General features: G+C 32.9%; 2 protein-coding genes and 1 non-coding gene across 6 annotated transcripts in view; all 3 read left to right on the top strand.

The window, feature by feature from the left end:
* The window catches only part of LOC118205250 (uncharacterized), a 118,399-nt gene that overhangs the window by 83,316 nt on the left and 12,652 nt on the right, over positions 1 to 22,431 (top strand). The window contains exon 24 of the mRNA XM_085807374.1: positions 606 to 655. The gene's annotated coding sequence lies outside the window, so the exon portion shown is untranslated. The remainder of the gene's footprint in view (positions 1 to 605; positions 656 to 22,431) is intronic.
* On the top strand, positions 10,700 to 10,771 carry TRNAT-GGU (transfer RNA threonine (anticodon GGU)). Its single transcript has one exon. It is a non-coding gene; the product is annotated as a tRNA-Thr (tRNA).
* The window catches only part of LOC118190608 (dihydropyrimidinase-like), a 216,883-nt gene continuing 214,915 nt past the window's right edge, over positions 20,464 to 22,431 (top strand). Inside the window, exon 1 of one of the 4 annotated variants that reach the window (XM_085807366.1) lies at positions 20,464 to 20,617. The gene's annotated coding sequence lies outside the window, so the exon portion shown is untranslated. Of the gene's footprint in view, positions 20,618 to 20,646; positions 20,790 to 22,431 lie in introns of those variants that run through there. The other 3 variants (XM_085807364.1, XM_085807367.1, XM_085807365.1) reach the window with 3 other exon arrangements.

Genomic DNA, 22,431 nt, shown 5'->3' with positions numbered 1-22,431 from the left:
GATGGCCTGTCTCGTCCCTCATATAGACAAAATTTAACAGCAATGGATTTTTATCTTTTCATTCTAAAGAATTTTTATTAAGAAAGAAATTCCTGTCTATTAAGCAGGTTATTGATGCTGTGGAAGAATGGGTCAACATGCGATCAAAAGATTTTTATTCTTCTGGAATCAAGAAATTTCCTTGGTAGTAACAAACGACTACACAGAAAATGAATGTAAATTCACTATAATCAATGAACGAAGTTTAACTGATATATCCCTGCTTATATTTGAACCTTTCCTCGTACCTTTCTCTGTAAATGTTTTTTCTTATCCTTTGTATTGTAATAAGTTTTGTGTACGCATGATTTCGAAAAAGATAAGTACAGGGACATGGGAAATAAAGCATGTGGGAATGTTGATTTAGGGCTGACAAGATGGGTTAACTTAAAAACTATTCCAATTTTTAACTTTCGATAATGCTTTACAAATTATTGTCAGTTAACTCTGAAACTTTTATAAAATAGGTACAGCGTTGAATCTTATCTCAGCACTGATGTTAAATACTTGAGATATGAATTTTTTCTCTTAATTCATTTAAGTATTTTAACTTTTTTTATTTTTAGGAGGTAACTCTTGGAATAAAATCTCGGTAGCTGAAGATGAAGTCTTACAAGTTGGTATTTGAAATGTTTCGTTATTTATTTGAATTTACTGTTAAATAAAATTATGCATAATTTTAAAATATAGAAATAAACTGCATTTAAATTGCTAAATATATAGTTTAATTAATCATACTTTTTTTCTAATTTGTGAACCTTATTTTGGTACGTACACTGGCTTCCAAAAATTAAGCAAGCGACGGTAAAAGCAACAAAAATGGAAAAGTAACACCAAATTGCGGATGAAGGTAGCAAATATATTTATACACGAAAAAGACAAACATTATGTACAAAGATGAAAACAATATTTAATTTTCTTTAATTATATGTTGACGTCACATTTGGTACAATAAAAAATTGAAGTTCAAAGCTAAAAATAAACTAAACTTGCATTAATAAGGTAAGATCACAGATTGAAGCAAGGTCATCACCAATGCATCCACCTAGGTATATTAGGCATCGTCGGACCTTTTTAACTTACCCCGTGTGTAATTCTGAGGGAAAAGAGTCCACGGGGTGGTCCGAAAGTTTCCCATTCCCAAACTGGTGGTAGAGGTACCACCAGTTTAGGAGCCTATCATCTTAGGAGCCTTAGTACCCTATCACCAACTACCCTCAAAGTTAGGGCGGAAGCTTGACAGTTAGCTGGATTCAGCAATACCTCAGTCACGAGTGCCGAAGTAGCAAGATGGATGGCTTAAAAAAATACAGAGGTAACAGATATGCATCTAGAATATGGAGCTGCTGATCGTAACGTGCGAGCCTCTGTGCTCAGACATTAGCATTGAAAATTACGTATAAAAGCTTTCCTTTGAAAAGCGTGGGTAAACGGCACGGACCTCTGAAATCGAAGTGATGCGAATTTCGTCATGCAGATGATGCTGCACGTGCCAGTGTAAAAGCAACCGCTATTCGCTTTGGTGTTCCCCCGAGCACCATCTTAACGATCCTGAACTCGAACCAGTTGCAAGTTATCATGAGCATCGCGTACAACTACTGCAGCATGATGATTACCCTCAGAAAGTTGCTTTTACGAGAAAAGTTGTTCGTACTTAATGGTAATCTGCAGAAGAGCTCGACGGACTCTCTGTCTGGCTTCCGTCTTATTCACAGACGAGGTTTACTTCAGCAGGAAAAGTTGCTACTGGATTTTGGATTCTGGATGCAATTGGCCGTTCACCAATAATTATGGAGTAATTTGCCCTAAGGCGATGGTTTCATATTAAATAAAGAGCGCTTCGTCGATGATGCGAGAAATATTGTGCTTATGCCTTCATCTGCTTACACGAAACATTAGTTTTCAAGTTTTCATCAGTGAATAAGCTGTTCGAGCGGCAAAGGATTTGAATGATACGAGAAACTGAGATGTAATTTTATGGAGTTATTGAGGAATCAGTTTGTCAACCCAAGTGGAATGCGCCTTGCAGTTATGAAGATAACTGTAGATACAACGCAAGATTGAAGATACAAAATAATGATGAATTATTTACAGTAAAAAATGGCAAAATTTATAAGGCCTGCTCTTCAGGCATTGTACAGCAAAAATCTATAATCTTATTTTCCAGGCATGTCAAACACAGAGAAATAGTTTCACTGTTCACTTATTTTCAGTGAAACTATTTACATACATAGTCAAAGTTTCTATTCTGCTTTGCCAGGAATGAAGTCTATACCTGCTTGGTAAAGCAGAGTACTTGGTAAAGTGAGAAAAGTACCAATAAAATTATGTAGATAGAAACAAATACAGAATAGCACTAATAAAGAAAAAACAGAGTACACAATTTGTTATTTTTAGTACAACTTGTTATTTTTAATACAACTTGTTATTTTTTTACATATTTACCATTTTGGGTTCTGATAAATTGATCTGGATCTTTTAAGTAACAAAATGCAGCACAATAACAAAATAAACCCCGATAAAATATTGGCAGGTTCTAATACGCAAGATATAAAATATGTAAAGCAAGGTTCTAATTTTAATTGATAAGTCTCTTTTATTGTAGTTTAATATTTTGAGGCTACAAATATCTTATCACAATGACAGCAATCAACAACTTTTAACTGAATAGTTAACATTAGTATTAGTATCAAACTTCACAAATTCTGAATCTGTACTTAAATTTTTCCTTATTGCATGGTGTTTTCTACATAGGAATATTTAAAATCTCAAGTGATTTTCGGCTTCCTAACTGCTAAAGAAGCAAAACCCTAGTAGGTCATTCTGGGTTCTAGTGTTCTAGTCCTGGTTAGTTGCATGATGTTTCCTCATATGTAATATTAATACAACCCGATCTCCCTTAAAAAGTCTACCCACTAAGATATTCCCTACCATTGGTAAATAATCTCAGTAACCTGTTTCGTGTTCTAATAATCTAATCCAACCATCCGGTATAAGTTATATTTCCCCTATTCAAATACCTAGTTCATTCAATTATATTTCTTTGATACCCTATGTGTGCTTTGTTATCTTCAGTTAAACGAGTTATAATTCGCCGGGCAGTAGTTATTACTAGTACGGTAAATTTCCAATTAGCAGACTATAAGTAGTATATCTCGGGCAGAGCAATGGAGATTAGAACAAAAATTTTGCCACTATTAAAAAAAAAGTGTCTTATCACTTTTGTCGGTGACCTTTTTTCCTTAATAAACGCTTTATAGATTTGAATTAATTCCGTGCCTTTTCATATGTTCATCATTTTTGTCTGTAATGGCTCTATGTGTACGTAATTCAGCGTTCTGAGATATAAAGAAAAAGTAGAGGAATGAGGTACCTTAAAACCTGGCATATCGCCCATTCACTTCTCACCAGCCCCCCACCCGCTGTTTCTTATCTTTTAATCTTCTTTCTTTATCTTAACCTCTAACTTAAGCTCTTATTCTGTATTTTTTTATTTTCATTGTGTTTAAATCCTACTCATTTTAAGTAGATTCCTCTTAAATACTGGATTACGGTTAGTAGAGATATGTCTTAGACGTTAATAAACATTGCCTATTTTCTGGCAAATTTGTCATTGAAAACCTTATATTGTAGGAATCTAGCCAAAAAGAGCGTAACAAGAAGAATTTATATGGCTTCACAGCAGTTTTAGTAAAAATTAAATTTCTTTTTAAATTTAATCTATTATGTTATATGTGTAAGTATACCTAAACATGTGAAAACTCAAATTTCCTTCTTCAGGAAAGTTCAGGTTTGAGACTTGGAAAACCACTTCTGCTATACAAAGGTATTCCGAATAGAAACATGATTTTTAATTGCTGACATTGCCTTAATATTGCTTAAAAAATTAATACTTTTTTAATAGTTGTATTTGTTGCATTGATAAACGTCTTGTCTCGTTTAAGACTTTCGGCACTATATTATTTACGCATCAGATAGTAAAATTTGGGCTTGTGTAACTCAAGGAGCGGATTATTATTACAGGCACACATTATGGCTATCTGCCTATGAGAAGGAATGTTTCTGTGGAAGACTTACTAAGACAGGCCGGCTCTTATTTATGCTACACGTGATAAAAACCACGAAAACTTCACCCAGCCAGTCTCTTTAACCCTTTGACTGCTATGGGTGCATATATGCGTCTAGAAAAAACCATCTGTGGGGCCTATGGAAGCATATGTGCGTCCGACGCAAGCCATCGGTGTAGGCCAGCGATTCTCAACCTTTTGATTAACGCGTACCATCTAAACAAAAATTGAAAACCTTTTAGTGCCACCACTACAGAATACTGCTACCACCACCACTCTTGAGCAAAGCTCAGATCGCATAAATTTACGAGTGTTAGAGAAAAAAACTCAATCAGGATGATGGGGTTTTAATTTAGTGGTTAAAAATACTTTCCTTCTTTGCGTATCACCGGTTGAGAACCCCTGGTGTAGACTACGGACGCAAATGCGCGTTCAGCGAAAGCATTGTCTGTTTACTGCTGTCTCATGAGCATGTTCGGATATATAGTAGATATTATTAGATACTTAGGTTATATATTAGGTTTATATATAGCATTGTTCTAACAAAAGTATTTTGACAAAAATTCGAACTTTTTCTGAAATAATATACCAAATTTTTTCCATATTTTGATTCTACGACTCAAATTATGCCTAGATATTGAATTTTGTAATTTTTGGTGAGAAATTTATGCAGAAATTTAAAAATTTATCTTGGCGAATTCTTTTCAGTTTGCGCCAAGAATAATTCGCTAGGCGAACTTCTTAATTTATAGCAACCTGTTTTCCTTTCCTTTTTCTTCATTGTCCACGAGCGGTAAAAAGTCACATACTTACAAATAATTTTAACAAAGTGCGTAAACCGCATTTTCGGTATTATCGCTTATAATAAATACACCAAATTTCAAATGTATATCACATATATCTTAGGAAATTTTCAATAAAAAAAACTCTAATTTATTGCAGGTATGCTTAGAAATACATTTACTTTAAGATGAAGGTAAAAATTTTAAAGGCCATAATTCAAAATTATTTTCGAAAAATTTATAAAAATAAATTAAAAAAGGGGCGAATTTTATTGCAATGAACCTAAATTTCGAAATATGAAATGAAGAATCAGATAAGTTTAATAAAAAAGAGATATTAATAAATATATATCAAATTCAATTAACACTAGGGAGCTAAAATTTTGAGGGCTAATGTTTTAAAATCTACTCGTGCAATGTTTACGAAACTTGGCAGTTTGGCATAATTTGAGTTGTAGAATCGAAATATGGAAAAAAATGGGCATGTCATTTCAGAAAAAGTCCGATTTTGTGTCAAAATACCTGTATTAGAACAATTGCTATATATACATAAATGTAATACATATCCTAAATCGCGCTTTCGAGACAAGAAAAACACAAGCTGAATTTCGTCAACTGGCCCACTAGAACGGGAGCTATAGAATTGTTCCTCTTTTTTCCCCACAGTGTACATGTACACATTTGCGATACATGTACATTTGCTTCCAAAATTCTCTTTGTTTCTCATATATTGGAGAAACATGTAGGAAATACCTTTCACAAGTGAGACATATTTTACCAGGAGCTTTAAAAAAATGGAACAAAACAAAAAAAAAAAAAAACAAAAAAAAAAAAAAAAAAAAAAAAAAACTACATTTAACAGAACTCGGATAAAACTTAAACGTTTCAATAATTCCTGCAAAAAACATGTATCTAAGATTTACACTGAAAACTCGCGATACAAAAGCTCAAATTTATCAGTCTAAGGTTATCCAAATTAAAGATGCATAAACTAAACTCTTCTTCATACTTTGGAAATCTTATTACGTAAATAGAACTTTTTAGAGTTTCGACTATACATTATTTTGATGAAACACCATCTTCCTCTGCCCTGTCTTAAGCAAAGAAGCTACTGTTTGGTGACTTTATAAACAAGTAACGCAGATACTTATAATTTCGCCAGTACTCTGGAAAGGTGCTTATCAGTTCTTGCTGCTCTAACTTTCTCAGTGCAGAGTTAAACTCACACGTCGTTAACAGGTAACTTTAAAAATTTTATATAGTTGACTGATTTAACCTTAATTCAGTGTGGGATAAGTAGCAAGCTATGGCAAATAAAGATTCTTAGTGAAATGGATTCGTACAAACAGAGCTAAAAGAAATTATTAATAATGATTAGTCCTATTTCCTTGAGCTCCCCCCCCCTTTTTTTTTTTTTTTTTTTTAATTTCTTCTTTCAGAAAATAGTCATTTCTAGAATCTCTAGGAAAGAAAGAAGTACTGGAATAGTTGGCATGAATGTTGAAAACAGTAACTGATTAATGTTAAACGAAATAAAAATAAACGAAATAAAAACGACTAATACATATTAGTCGTAAATTTATATTTTTAATTAACGACTGAATATAGGTTTAAAACCAAGCTACAGAAAAAGTTTCATTTTTAGTAGTGAAAAGTTTCAAAATATAGGTAACTTCTTACAGTCAAAGAAAGTGTTTTAAACAGAACCTTTCTAGTTTTTTTTTTTTTTTTTTTTTTTAATTATTTCTACGTAGTTCTTATCGAGCATTAATTGGATTGAATGTGTAGGGTGTTTGGAAAACTTTATTCTTCAATATTACTGCTATAAATATAATTCAAACTACAAAGTTTCTCAAAATAAGGTTGAAATTTTATGAAAACCATTTCAATAATGTAGGTGTTTAGATATGATGTTTAACTTGTTATTTAATCTCACTTTAATACAATTTCAGAGTAAGATATTCATTATATTACAATAAACTAAACGGGAAAAGTTTTAAACCTTTGCGAACAAAATTTGCACAGATACGAATAATTAATAATTTCATTTAAACAGACTTAATCATAAGCGCTAGTTTACCCAATTTGATACCATCAATTGACAAAGGGTGATATTTATTTGTTTAGTTGAATATGACAAAACAGCCTTCACGGAGGACTTTATAAGGGAAACTAGCTTGCAGTCTTCTTAGACATGGAAAAGCCATGAAAACAACAACACAGTCAGCCCATTCTAAGGAGATTCGAATGGAAAAACTACCAGTCTTCAGTGACCTCATCTAACTAGTAGACCCATCAAAATACAGCCTTTTGTTTTGTTGTTGCTGCCGAAATTTAGTTAAAATGCTGCGTTTTTATAGGTATTAAATATAGGTATTAAATGCTGAAAAATGTTATTTAAGTAAAACTGTTCTCGGATTACAGGCCTATAACCTCATCGGTTTTAACCTGTATCTGGTTTGCTCAAGGCAAAGAATATGTATGAATCTGTTGTGAGAAAAAAAAAAAAAAAAAAAAAAAAAAAAGAAAAGCATTGCTGTCATAGACGAAGAATAAATGCTGTACGAGCTGATTAAGTCTCGACTGGCATAACTGAAAACATCTACTGGCAGTTACCTTTCTGAGATGGCAGTGTCTTTAAAGGAAGCAGAAGAGGCGATGGTAACATGCTAAAGAGACAGTTGAGATATAAAATTCAAATCAAATACACAGTTATAAATAAAATGCATATTGCAATCAATACATATTACATGTAAAAGTATGTATACTATACTAATTAAAAAGTAGCATTATGGTGAAGCGTGCGTAATCTTTTGATAGGATGCTCGATAGCGGGATCATAGTCCGCTAAACTAGTTACATGGGCATAGCTGGATTTTGCAGTCTTCTCAAAGAAATTATGAGCACTTGAAAAGATATAGTCATGTTCAGAAGGTATGTCTAGATCGTGGTGAATATTGGGATTTCGGATGAATTCGTTATCATTCTTAAGAGTTTGTTCAGGAAAACATAAAGCTTTTCGCGAGAATATTTGGGTGCTGTAGCCCAAACTGGGATACCATAAAAGAGAATCAGATGCATCGATGCTATATTCACATATGATGATGAGAATATGATATAAGAATTTGATGTCCAGTTCGAAAACTTAAGTTCATAGGATATTTTCTGCATCTTCTAAATAATAATATTTTACATTTACTTGTGTTTAATTTAAATTTCCATTGATTTCACCAGTGTGTAATCATATTTAGAGATCATATTAGAGTTCGAGATTTTCTATAGCGCGATTTGTCCGGATAGATTTGGGTCATTACTAACGTATTATCGGCATAATTTGCAATTTTGCTACTGAGATGTTCCAGCATATCATTTATGTAAATATTGAAAAGTGTGGTTTCCAATACGAACCTTTGTAGAATTCCAGCCCGTATCATTTTCCTGTTCTAAAGCGTTATCTTCCATATGCATTCGAAATGTGCGACATTTTAAAACGGGATTTGAAGAGTTTGATCATGATTGGTGGTAGAATGAACATGGCACGTTTGTATAAGAGTCCTTCATATGAAATTTGATCAAAAACATTTTCAAAATCGAGGCATGCCACCACGCATTTCTTAAATTTTATTTTATTTATTTACTTTTGTAAAAGGCTTTGATCAATAGGGCGCCACATTTATTTTCATTGACAGAAGATATGTTAGTTTGTATATGCCTTTCCCTTCCTCCGTTCTTGGTGCTTCTACCAAAATCATCAGTAAAGATAAAAATTGATCCATTTTTATATTTCGTAAGTTGTCTCACTTTAAGAACTGGAAGATCTGGGGCTTTTAGATTTTCTTCTATATCTATTATTGTCATTACCCTAGTCTTAGATTCGCAAATTTCTTTTGTTATAACAAGATGTCTCTTAAAAATTTAAGGAACTAATTATATTAATTATGAGATTAAGTATTATAATGGAATAGTTCTATGAAATTAAGTATAATTTCGGAATAGTTCATCTTAGATATAAAAATAACGTTAATAACAGGAAAACGTTATATTCAGTTAATTCATAAATCGTAAATATCGCTTAGAGTAATTTCATACTCTGTTTCTTAAAAAGTTATATCACTTTGTAGCTATAGCTATGAAATTTCTCCCTGGAAACTACCAGCAAGCGGAAATAACCCGTGAATTTTTTTCATAATTGTTTTATTCCTTTTACCCCCCTCCGTTTTCTTTATAATTCATTTCTATTAATAGTTACGAGTGCTACCTCTGTTACTTCATTTTCAGGTCCAGTGCTTTGGTGCAGGTCATTTCCGGAGATCAAAGGATATTATTGTAGTATATTGAATGGGTGAATGATTTAAGAGGAAATTCCGAGTTTGAATACCCAATTCCAGTTTCATTGTATTCAAATTTCTTATTCATCCCCAATTCTTTTCTTAAAAATTCTGGTAATTTAATTTTAAATTTTTATAAATTTAAAATAATCTTATGTTTTCTAATACGCTTTGCATGCGAAATATATATTTTTGTGAAAAATATTAAGAAGTTTCCTTAAGAAGTTCCTTAAAGAACTTTCCTTATAAGAAGTTTGTTAATTGAAATATATTGACCGAAGCCATCTTTATCAGCGTTTGATTCGAAATCGGTACTATACCCAAACACAGATCTTGTTAAATTTATATATGAGTTAATTCTCTAGGAACGCAAATGGGAAGTGCTTAGAAAAATATAAAATTTATTCTAAAAAAATATAAGACCTCAGTGAATTAAAAAAAAAAGTGTTCTAGCGCATACCTGAAATCAGCATAACCGAATCGTTATTAAAAATTCTCTGTTAAATAGCATATAAGTGCAAATAAATGGTACAATGATTCTGCACCTATAAGTCTGCAAGGAACTTGAAATGCATAATAGTTGCCGTTAGAAACATCTTTTATTAATTGCAGTAAAGGTTCGAATGTTTATAAAAAATTGCCTTCTAAGTATATTACAAATCACATTATTATAAACTACATTAATTAGAAATGTTATTAAAATTAAAATAAAGATGCACAGACGACTTTTTTTATGATTCTCTCGGTTAAGCAATACACAGTTTTAATTTAAAAATAAAATTAAGGAACTTACGTCGCAGCGAATGCACCACCTCTGAGAACTAGTAATTTCCTAAGCAACATTGCTGATAAATTAAGAATCTTGTGGACTGGCAACAACTTCAATACCGCGTAGGAAATAAATGCCCTGTTAAACATGATGTAACTTATCGCAACGACAGCGAAAATTAAAAAGGGCTAAGCTACAGGCATTTTCAAAATTAAAATAATAATAATAATAATAATAATAATAATAATAATAATAATAATAATAATAAAGCAGTGCTTCCTTTTAGAAGTATTGGTGCTTGCATATTATATATATATGTTTCAAAAGAATATAGCAAAGTTAATTTAAATTTTTTAACTTACAATTTAAATCTAATTAAATTTAAGTTAATTAAATTTTAAATTTCCTTTTTACGAATAGGGAATGTTTGTTATGTGTGTGTGTGTGTATATATTGCTTGATTCCGAGTTTCTGAGTAATAAATACATTGAAAATCTAGTTTTGAGGGGCAGTAAAAGATTTAACATCCTTTAGTATATATCTGGTACCGAGTAGGGGGTAGATTCACTGATATGTCACTGATAAGACCTTTCTGGGAACATAGATGTGGATGATGATTCTCCGCACCCAGGATTTGGCGACTAGGTCCCCTAAAACCCTAGTCGCCCTTTAAAAAGGGGAGTATATAAGGTATTTCTCCCACTTTCCTAGCGTGCCTTCGTGGTGTAACGGTATCACGCTGGACCGGTATTCCAGAGGTCCGTGGTTCGATTCCCGGCGAAGGCGGTTGCATATTTTTCATCTTTTCTACTTCCAATTAACCTAACGACTCTACAATATGTTGCCCCGAATTGCATGAACATGCAGTTACTTACAACATGCAGTTACATGGATTAATATAACGTATTATTTCAATAAGTGAAGTAGCAAAGTAGTGAAGTCGCTGAACACTGGTAGTTCGGTCCAAGGTTCTAATCCTGTGAATGGGCTGGCTGCATTGGCGTTTACGTGGTTTTCTCCATGTATAAAGTGTATACGAGCCAGGTTCTGTTAGAAAGCCCTCCACGAAGGCATCCCTTCTTTTAGACAGATATCCCTCGAGTGCTTTGCTATATTCGTATAAACCAAACAAACCATTTGCACTAGAAGCCTAATGAGCAAACCATTGCCTTAGAAAGCCGTTTTGAATACTTTTCTTCACTTGAGAACAGATAGCCTTCTAGGACGCTGACGTGATGAAACTAACAGATAAAAGCACCAGGTTAATGAAACGTTTATTTGAGGTTTTGTATCAGATAAATTACTTGTGAATTATGCTATGCGGGAATTATCATTGATATATGAGTAGTTCCTTATCTATCAGTTTTGAGGTTATCTTTCTTGATAGTTTTTCTTGGTGGCTCCTTGTTTCAGCTCTTTATAGGCCAGGAAAAATACCCCATATAATATACGTATTTTTCAGCAAAATTATTGTGGTTCAGGACAATACGTTTTGCTACTCAGAAAAGGAATGGTTTGGGTAGGTTTAGTTTATTATGGCAAAGCACACTAGAGCTCTCTGCCTAAGGGGAGGGATGCCATAGTGGAGGACTTTCTGAGAGAAACTTTAAGGGCTCGTTTACACGTTACACATGGGGAAAACCACGGAAACGCCCATACAGCCAGCCCGTTCGCCTGCATTGGAGCCCAGGTCGAAACTACTAGTGTCAGAAAAGGAATGAAGCAGTGTCAGATGATTCTTATTCCTTTTCCAATCTTTTGTTTGGATATCCAAGTGCATCTATTCTTTTGCTATGACATTTCTTAGTTATAAGGGCTCGTTTACACGTTACACATGGAGAAATCCACGAAAACGCCCATGCAGCCAGCCCGTTCGCCTGCATTGGAACTCAGGTAGGAACTACTAGTGTCAGAAAAGGATTAGGATTAGGATTATTCAATTACGGCAAAGCACACGAGGGCTATCTGCCTAAAGGGAGAGATGCCTTCGTGGAGGACTTTCTAAGGGAACTGGCTCGTATACACGTTACACATGGGGAAAACCACGAAAACGCCCATGCAGCCAGCCCGTTCGCGGAATTCGAACCTCGGACCGAACTACCAGTGTTAGTGTCTTTACTGCTCGGCCGCTGGTGGGCTGTCAGGAAAGGAATGAAGCAGTGTCAGATGATTCTTATTCTTTTTCCAATCTCTTGTTTGGATATCCAAATGCATCTATTCTTTTGCTATGGCATTTCTTAGTTATACATAATTAAACATGACTTTTATTTTACATGCTAGAATAGCTCATAGAAACTGGCATGTGAAACTTAGGTTTTGTGCGATCATCTTTAAGAAAAAGTTTTTTTAAACTGAATTCCCAAAGTTATCTTCAGAAAATTTTAAACGTTTATGTTTCCATTAAAAAGCATTCGCAAAAGTATATTTAAATTAATTATCGTCAAATTTTAAGCCCCAACTCATTTATTTCACTTGTGGCTTGGGTAAATCTGATTTTTAAAATAAACTGCTACAGCTGAAAAGTAATATTTATTATTATTACTTATAACATGACATTTTGGAGTACTTTTGTTTACTTCCAAATTTCTTGACATGGGAAGCACAGAAACTCAAAATGATTGAATTCAGAATTCATTTCTGGTAGTTACTTAAGGACGTTCTAGATAGTAGACTTTTTATATGTAGTATGAATGAATTATAAGCGAAATAATTAAAAGTTATTACGAAAGTGTCGTAAATGCCAAATTTTATTGTAATGTTTTACTACATTAGCAATGAATACAAAAATAGTAGTAACATTTTATGCAGAATTTGGACACCTAAATGGATAATAATTATACAGTACCAATTCGAAAGTTACGCACAAAGAAAGCGGAAGACAAGAAATAAACACAAGAATATTTCGCGGCTCAAATGAAGTTAACTATTGAAAGGCTATTAGAGATGCGAAGAATCCTATATTTTCTCGACTCTGAATCATGAAAGCTTCTCGAATGTCATGAATTTTGGAATTTCGAATCCTTCGAACGAGAATAATAAAAGGGGTAAGATTTATTTAGTAGATAAAATTTTTAATTAAAGCAAAGTTAGGAATGCGGCTTTTAAAAATATACCTAAATTTATTAAGACTATGCTAATGAAATTTAGTGCATGGTATATATTAAAAAACTCTTGAAATATGGATCTTCAGGTCTCTTTTCGCTAAACAGTTTGATAAAAATATTTTATATTTATGTTTCCATTAAAAAGCATTCGCAAAAGTAATTTTTTTTAAAAAAATTTCAGAATCTTTTACAATTAAAGCATGTGTACAACAGGGAGGATTATTTCGATTCAGTTCTTAAAATTTATTTAACAATACGTATAACGAGTTGTGAAGCAGAACGATCTTTTTCAAAAATGGCTTATATCAAAACTAAGTACAGGTCAACGATGTTGGATGAAAGGTTAAATAATCTTCAAATTCTCTCCATTGAACGTAATACGACGAGATCCATTTCGTACGATGAAACAATTCGCGAATATGTTTCACTGGAGTGCAGAAGAGAAAAGCTTTTTAAAAATTGTTATTGAATATTGAATTATCTATAAATAATAAGGCCTTTGTTTGAATTTTGTTTTTTGTGTTTTAGTAGAATTTTACTTCTACATCCGTCGTTTTATTTCTTCTTTTGTTATAATAATATCCAAAAAGTTAGGCTATTTTAGGGATTTAAAGTATTTAGATAACTTCTCATGGGGGCCAGTGTCACAGAAATTCAGTTAGCCTTAGGGTTCTCAAAAACCACGAAGCGCTCTTGGCTATTTTCCTTTTCTACTCAACTTCCACCGACTGAAAGTGGACACGAAATTTGGTTTGCCCTGTAAAAAGCGCAATACATTTACGAAAACTTATTTGGGAACGGTAACTGCCATTGTATTTAGTGTTTGGGTATCGGCGGTTGTAATTAATTATCCTCACAGACGCCCAAACGATATACTGGTTCGGGAAGCCTACTGCGGGACCTAAGGGCCCGCGTTCGATTTCCGGAAAAGCCTTGGGTGTTTCTAAATGTATAATATCCGTGCGGCATTGGGGGTACTCAATGCGGCGAATCGAGAGTCCTCTTGAGAGGTTGATGGTAGGGAAAGATGCGGTGGGATACACTCGGACTCGTCCCACCATCAAAATTGGGGGCGGAACTGAGCGAAGTTGTATTCTCACCTGTACTGTGCTCAAGGCTCTTGCCAACAACAGGTGCAGTCTTGCTCTCCTTGCCTTGATGAATTTCGTGGGCTTGTTCTGGTGTTACTGTCGAACAAGTGAGATAAGTGACAACAACATTTATCCTCACAGGATGGAAAATTTATGTTCTTATGTGCACATCAAGTGACAATGAGGAGAGCTTAAATTGCGCCTGTACTTCCCAGTTTCTGATGTAACTCGTGATTCTAGCCGGAGCGCACCTCAGCCCTAAATAAAAGAGCTCCTACACTTCTCTTGCGTAGATGAAACGCAATTTCAGCGGACAAATTTTATTTTAAAATAAATATACCTTTAAAAATAAATATGCGATTACAACTTCAGAATGCATGCCTGTCTTCCTGTGGAGAATAAACATTTTAACGGAGGTGTGAAGACTTTTAAGGAAAGAAAATCCCCCATTCACATGTCTGTTGTTGTTATGACTCATCTCACTTGACATCAGAACAAGCCCACGAAATTCATCATGGAACTTAAAAAGTTTTCATAATTCGCATTAATTTAAATAAGTTGCTACTTAATGATTAATTAAACATGCTATACAATTATTTGAAATAATTTTGAAAATTTAATATTTAGCTGTCAGTATGTGTGAATTACAAAGTGTATCTAACAAAAATGTCTTGCGGGTATCAAACTTAAGATTTCAGATCGAAAATAAATATGAATTTGAATTTGAATTTTTTTGATGTATTATTATTATGTATGTTTTAACAAATATTTAGTAAGCAAAATTCAAGATTTGTTAGAGCATTTTTATTTTGACAATAAAAAAATTTTCATTTTGTTAAAATAGAAAATTCTGATCCGTCAACTGCTTTCAAATGGTGCGTGCGGCTCACATGCGATTTGTGTTTGACACCACTGCCTTATTGCACAGTTTATCAATTAAAGACTAGATTTATGTATATTGCACAGTATCTCGTGCTATGTATAATATCCGCTATTATCCTATATTTAACGTATCCGTAATAAGACTTTGAACACAACACACTCAAATACGGAGGTACTGTATGTAAGCTGCTTTCTTTTAAATCAAATGACAGAGTACAATGTCATAATTTCAAATAACTGAAGCTATTGGTCAGATACTGTATTGTCGCTAAATTATGTCATTTTCTGAAGAATTCATATTATGAAACAATATAATAGCAGTAAAAATGTCCAAAAACGGCGGAAAAGTATTTAAAAGACTTGCTACATTAAAAAATATATTGATATTCTTTTGGTGGTTTATTATTTTAAAGATAAATACAAAGCTTCATTTCTTTTTAATTAATTAATTTATTATTTTTTTAGATTTCATTTTTTAAAACTTACATCAGAAACACAGGAAGACTGACAAGCAACAATAAAATGCAGTAACATTAAAACTGATGTTGTGTATTAATTTTTACTCTAATCTTTTTTAATTTCTGTATATTTTAAATTCTGCTTTCAGCCGGTATAGTGGTTAGTGACCCTGACTGCCGTAGCGATAGGCCCGGGTTCGAGTCCCAGAGACGGGCTAGCTGCACGGGCGTTTTCGTGGTTTTCCCCATGTGTAACGTGTATACGAGCCAGTTTCCCTTAGAAAGCCCTCCACGAAGGCATTCCTCCCATTAGGTAGATAGCCCTCGAGGCTTTGCCATAATCACACACTCGAATCCCAGAGAAGGCACGGTTGTAAATGTTCGTCCTTTCATAGGAGGCAACGGGTGGGCACCTGTTAGGTGCTTCTATAATGAAATGGCCACCACTCCCGGCCCTTGTAAAGGCGTAAGATAGATGACTATTTAATAAAGCACCCGGCTATTAAAAAAAATATTTTAAACCAGGGATCAGCAACCTTTTTTTACTAGGGCATATTTCAGAAATGCGGGAGTTAGGTGGGAATCATAGCCATCGTTGGCAGGCAGTGTAGTGAAGAAATATGGTTCTCCACACTGCATTTCTTAGCAATCGCTACAGTTAAATTGCATAATAAGCACATACTTTTTTCATAATAAATGAAACAAAATTATTCTTCCCACTCAACATTAAAATTATTTCTCTTCTGTTTCTTATTTCTTTTTTCCAATGGTGCAATTCTTCTTTCAATACAATAAAGTTCATGAAATAATAGGTTTATGTACCTATAAACCTATAGGTATAGGTTTTGTATGCTATGTTCTAATTAATTCGTGAAATAATAGGTTTATGTACTAACATGTAATGCGATGCAAAGATGTACGCCGTGATTGGACATAGTATACGAGGATAATGGGCATTGAAAATAGTTCACTGTATTACGGAATCAGATGTTTGTAGCAGTTGAAAATTAATTCTTCTAGTCATATAGTGATATCTAGATATCGCTAACTTTTAGTTTTTGTCAAACGTTTAATTTTACTGTTCGTACAATCGTTAAAGAATCGCAGATAAAAAAAAAAGAATTCTTACTAACATTATTCCTTACAACTATAACTCTTTGTTGGTCAAATACCTAAAATTTAGAATTTGGATATTTGAATGGTGTTACTTTTAAAACGTTTCGCGGGCATCAAGATGCTTATCCCTGTTTTAAACCTTTAAAAAGATATGAAAAACTGAACTTCAATACCTGAAGTAATATTAGAAACTATGTCGATCAATAATCATAAGCTTGAAACAAAATTCCAAATTACCCGAGATATAATTTTGCAAATCAAAATGAGAATATATATGGCTATTCCCTTTCATTTAGTCCCAAGTTAAAAACAATAAAAAAATTTTCTCATTTTTGCATATTTGTGTATTTTTACATACTATACAATCTCATTTTTAAATTATGGCCCACCAGCGGCCGAGCGGTAAAGTCGCTGAACACTGGTAGTTCCGTCCGAGGTTCGAATCCTGCGAACGGGCTGGCTGCATGAGCGTTTTCGTGGTTTTCCCCATGTGTAACGTGTATACGAGCCATTTTTCCTTAGAAAGTCCTCCACGAAGGCATCCCTCCCTTTAGGCAGATAGCCCTCGAGGCTTTGCCATAATCACACACACACATTATTATTTTATGCGAATAAGGAATATTGATAGTTTCTTTCCCAATAAATTGAAAATCTGCTTAAGATAATAATTAGATCAAATATATCGGTCTAAGCATGATAGAAATATAATTTTTTAAAGAACTTTGAAGAGATTTACTAAAGAAAGATAACATAATTCTTAAGCAATAGTTTAATTTTTATCATCAATTCTTAACAAAAAGTTTAAATTTCAGGAGCATATACTTAACTTCAGTGTTTCTCTGGTCCATAATTTGAAGTTTGGAAATAATTCTGCCCTTTTTTAGAATTCGAAGGTCATTACTAAAAAATATCTAAATTTACGAAAGTTTTTTAGATTATATTTAATATTAAAAATATAACTAATATAAAGCTTGATGAAATTTAAAATTTTATATTTGAAAGATTTAACTATAAGTTTTTTCTTTCCTCTAGAAAATTATTTAGGATATATATTTTCATTCACAGAAATGAAGATCAATATTGATTCAAGAATAAATGAATGGAAAGGAAAAGCATATTACATGATTATAAATAAACTGAAATTTACTTTTTACAGCATTTACTCACCTTTTATCCTTTTCAACCCACCGTATGAAGAATTTTCTCATATTGCATTTGTTTCACGATTGATTTAATTTTTACAAACATATTTATTACTTATTATTTAATATATTACTTTTCTACTTATAATTTGTTTTATACCATTTAATATTATGTATTTTATTAGTCCAAAGGACTATTGTTTTCGTTTTTCGATTTTGCATTGAAAAGTTTAAATAGCTCTATCACTTTTCAAATCGTTGCCACCAAATACTATCGCCCTGTATTATAGTTGAAGATATTAAATAATGAAGAATCTGCATAAATGTACGTATGTTTCTCGCATTATGATAAAACAAGGGGACCTAGAGCCATCCAATTTTGAATGACGTAATCCTACGCTAATATGGGCATCTGAAAGCCCAAATTTGAATTTCGTTTTATTATCGATTTCATATTTTGTAAACTTTAACGAATTTTACATTAACAAACTCGACGATTTAAAAGAGAGCAATAGCAACATTCTACGAGAAAAAAAAAAAAAAAAAAAAAATCTGATGACTTCGTTGTGAAAATCTGATGACACCACATGACTTCGTTGTATTGGAATATTGAATTGGAATATTAAATTATACGTATTTTTTCTTGCATTTCATTTAAACTTATTGGATTGAATTAAATCTACTTCGCCGACACCGCATAAACCACAATAGAATAAATGCATTCTTTAAAATTCACTCTATTATTTGTTTACCATAGCGACACTCTGGAGCTAGATTCACTTAACTGTAATATAATCGTTAATACTGTTAACTTATATATAACGGAAACTAAGTTAACTGTTGTATAATCCAATAATTATATAACAGTTAACGTATATATTTCGTTCATATTATAACTCGTAATGCAAAAAATTTATATCATTTAAAGAATAGAATTATCTAATCGTTGCTACATGTTCTATTCAAATACTATAATAAAGCTAGAATGATGTATAAAAGAAATTAAGCAAACAAAACAAAAAAGGAAACGGTTTTTCACAGACGATTGAGTATTTCTCATTTAATTAATTCAGTTCTCACTTCGCGAGAAGGCAAAAATACATAAAAACTCAAAATATCTATATTAAAAATTACGAAGTAAATCTCAAACACTTATTTCCTCGAAAAAATTCCAGAAAGAATTAAGCATGATTTAATTGGCAATAATAAATGAATGCGTTATCTTTGTTGTTGCGAAGCTAAGTTTCTCTAGATTGGCAACAAATCCACTAGTCTCCTGTTTCAAATGTAAACATCAATGGCCGCCATTAAAAACAGGCTTAGCGGCAATTAAACAACTTTAAAATTCCTGATAATTCTAAAAATATTGCACACAGATTTACTAAAGGCATAAAATTCTTAACCGGAAGATAAAAACAACATAATTCAATCATTTTTAAAACAAAAAATGTACAATTTACAAACATATAAGAATAAAGAAACTGAGATCACTGAGCCGGGTAACAGAGTGGATGTATATATAAATATATTTATATACATTTGGGTGCGGCCGATTGCAACCAAAATACGAGGGGCACATCTACATGTTATAGCAGTCCTATATACAAAATTTCAACATTCTGAGGCTACTCGTTTTTGAGTTATGCGAGATACGTACGTACATACGTTCGTACAGACGCCACGAAAAATTCTCTTCAGAATTAATTTTAAAACAGTTTTATAATTTTTTTGGAGGAAACGAGTCTTTTATTCCGTCCTTACGTACAGATATCACGCAAAAACATCGTTAAATTGCATTCGATAGCGGTCAAAATGGATATTTTCGTTGAAATATGCTGCCTGAAACTTTTCGCGATTACAATACTTCCTTTTTACTTCGTACAAGGAAGTAAAAACACAACTTTTTTGTCTACAGCAGCGCAGAATTGTGTATTGGAAATTCTAAAGATATGCTCATTTTAAAATTATTTTGCGAAAAATTATTTTTTCTGTTAAACTGAATTTTATGGTTTAAGTGCAAAGAACATGATGTCTAATAAATAAAAGTAACACACAAAACGTTAAAAAACGCCCCTTTGGACGTAATTTAAAATCTGTAACCTTTCAAATTTTTTAAAAGTTTTTTTAATTTTAATGCCACGTAATTTAGTGTTTGAATTATAATTATTTTGTTTACGTTAATTTTTTATTTTATCGTTCCTAATGGCATGGCATAGGGATCCGGCACCTCTGATTTTAGAAATTAAGCTCTGGAGACTGTGGCAATTTCGGTGGTACCAAATCCACCGAAATTGCCACAGTCCCTTTCTTTTTTCTTAAGAAATGTTTTTGCTGATCGTCAATAAAACTAATCTTTCCAATCTAGACTTTTGAGATGGCACGTTTAGATAATGATTCGAATGTTCGAATTTCATATCTTTCACCATTTTTTGAATTCGAATGTCCCATCCCTATTTTCACTGTTTGCGGTACTTATCTTCTGCGCTGCTAGTATTTGGAAAAAATTTCAGTGGTGCAACCAGAAACTGCTTCTTGGGTTAAATTATTACACACACACACAAGTCGCCAAGTAAAAAGAAAAATTTTAGTCCTGGCAGACGTTCAGAGGAAAGGGAGCTCTATAGCAATTTTCATTGGTTAATATTGAATACGAAGTTGCTGAACTCACTGTATTCGATAAGCCTCAGCTGCATCACTGCGCCAACGCGTGTGGCTACAAGCGATTGTACCTCGCGCGCACTGCAGGGTGACGTCACAAAACGAGTTGTTCGTGTAGCTGTGAGTTGCCGGTTAGATATCTGAAGCGTCTGGTCAGCACCTCAACGAACGAGCTCAGAAGGTAAGTGGAATTATAGCAGCTCGCAGCTGTTCGCTACCATTTTTCTGTTTAATATTACACCAATGCTGTAAACGTGCTCGCATGACTTGCCGAAGTTCTCCGTGATAGGCAGACTGAAATATGAGGAACTGCAGCATAGGAGAAAAAGGGCGTGTACCGCATGAGCCCCCTAGTAAAAATGCTAGTATTTTTCTAAACGTGTTGTTCTTTGTCGGTTTATTCGTATTATAAGTGTATTCTCTCTGATGTATCTTAGTGCTTAAAAAAGGAATTATCGATGATAATTTTACCTATTTGCTTCAAAGTGCATTATTAGATCATATTATCTTAACAGAAGTTATGTTAACTACTTTTTAGTGTTGTATGTAGTCCAAGTTATTTAGTTTTAAGTATTAATTTCCACTTAAAAAATATGTATATCTTGAAATCAAGTTAAAAGAAATATTACAGTTGTATTATATGTTGTTGGTTTGATCAATTTTTTAAGTTCATAGGGATTTCCAATAAATGTTTTTTATGTATTTATAAAGTAATAAATTTGTGTTGAGTAATTGTCGAAGAAAACTGCCTCGCTGAGCTATTTGGCACTATTAATAATATGTGACATAAGAAAAACAGTCATGATCAGGTAGTTCAGATGTTATTTTAAAACACAATACATTTTAAAACATTTTCCTTAATTCATATAAAATTTCTAGTTCCTCGAGCATTCAGAACAAAAGGAACAGGTTTAGTTAAGATGCTTATTCAGCCCAGCAAGAAATGAGTACAGTAAAAATTATTCAGCAGCAGGTATATGACCCCCCTCTATTTCTTTTTTCCCGCCGTATTTGCGAATACTGGTGGGGCGATTTGCGGCACCAGTTATACTTGCACGCTTGAATGCCCGTGGAGAAAAATAGTTGAAATCCATCAGCTGAAATGTCAGGTCGTCATTTCCGAAATTAATATTGATGTATGTATATGTAATTGAAGTGTTAAAATCCACTAAAGAATGTATATCAAAGTTCAAGTACAAGAACTTAAAAATTTTCTAATTTTAATATTTTACATGAGAAGTATCGTTTATGAATCTTACAATGTGTGTATGAAGATTTTTCTGATATATGTTCACGGATTAAAGACATAAATATTAAGACAGAAAAACTGTTGAATAAAAGATAAATATGCTGAATTCCTGAACAAAACACACAGCGTTGTACATTACATTAATGTCGTGAAAATTCTCTTCAAATGAAAAAGTTAAAAAATCTGTAGGCCGCCAAAAATATTCGGAAAATGTTCATTAGAACTCAAGTCTTCATCGTTAAGTTACACACCATTAATGCATCGAGAAACGTGAAATTATTGCTTCAGAAGTATTTTTTCCTTCCTTGATATATAGGCATATTCGTTATAACTGCAGAAAATTATAAGAATTCTGAGCACATTTCAGAGGATTGATAAATATTCTCTTTCCACAAAATAAAATTTATTCTATTAATTTTTATAATTATTTCTTTGTGTACGGTGCTTTAGTAGTAGCCGACCTATTAAATCCGTTGAGCTCTGGTAATTCATCCTGAGTTCAATCCCGGCGGCAGGGCGGATCAATTACGTCTCATTTCGCCGTTTATTAGTATGAATTACTTTTATAATTTTTCCATAACTATCGAATTATAATTTTCTGTATGAAGTCTTGTAATAATTATTTTTGGTGGTAATTGAAGTGTCTCTGGTATTCTCATCAACGAACACTGCTAACTGCGTGCACTTTGCTGGACCTCTTAATCATTAACTTGCAAATTATTATTACTGCCATCATGACGAAATCG

The sequence above is a fragment of the Stegodyphus dumicola genome, chromosome X1 (assembly GCF_044657685.1).
Source record: "Stegodyphus dumicola isolate Sdum_Otavi_A_Nest chromosome X1, ASM4465768v1".
Taxonomy (NCBI): Eukaryota; Metazoa; Arthropoda; class Arachnida; order Araneae; family Eresidae; genus Stegodyphus; species Stegodyphus dumicola.
The sequence above is the reverse complement of the archived record's forward strand: the minus strand, read 5'-3'. Positions and strand labels throughout refer to the sequence as shown.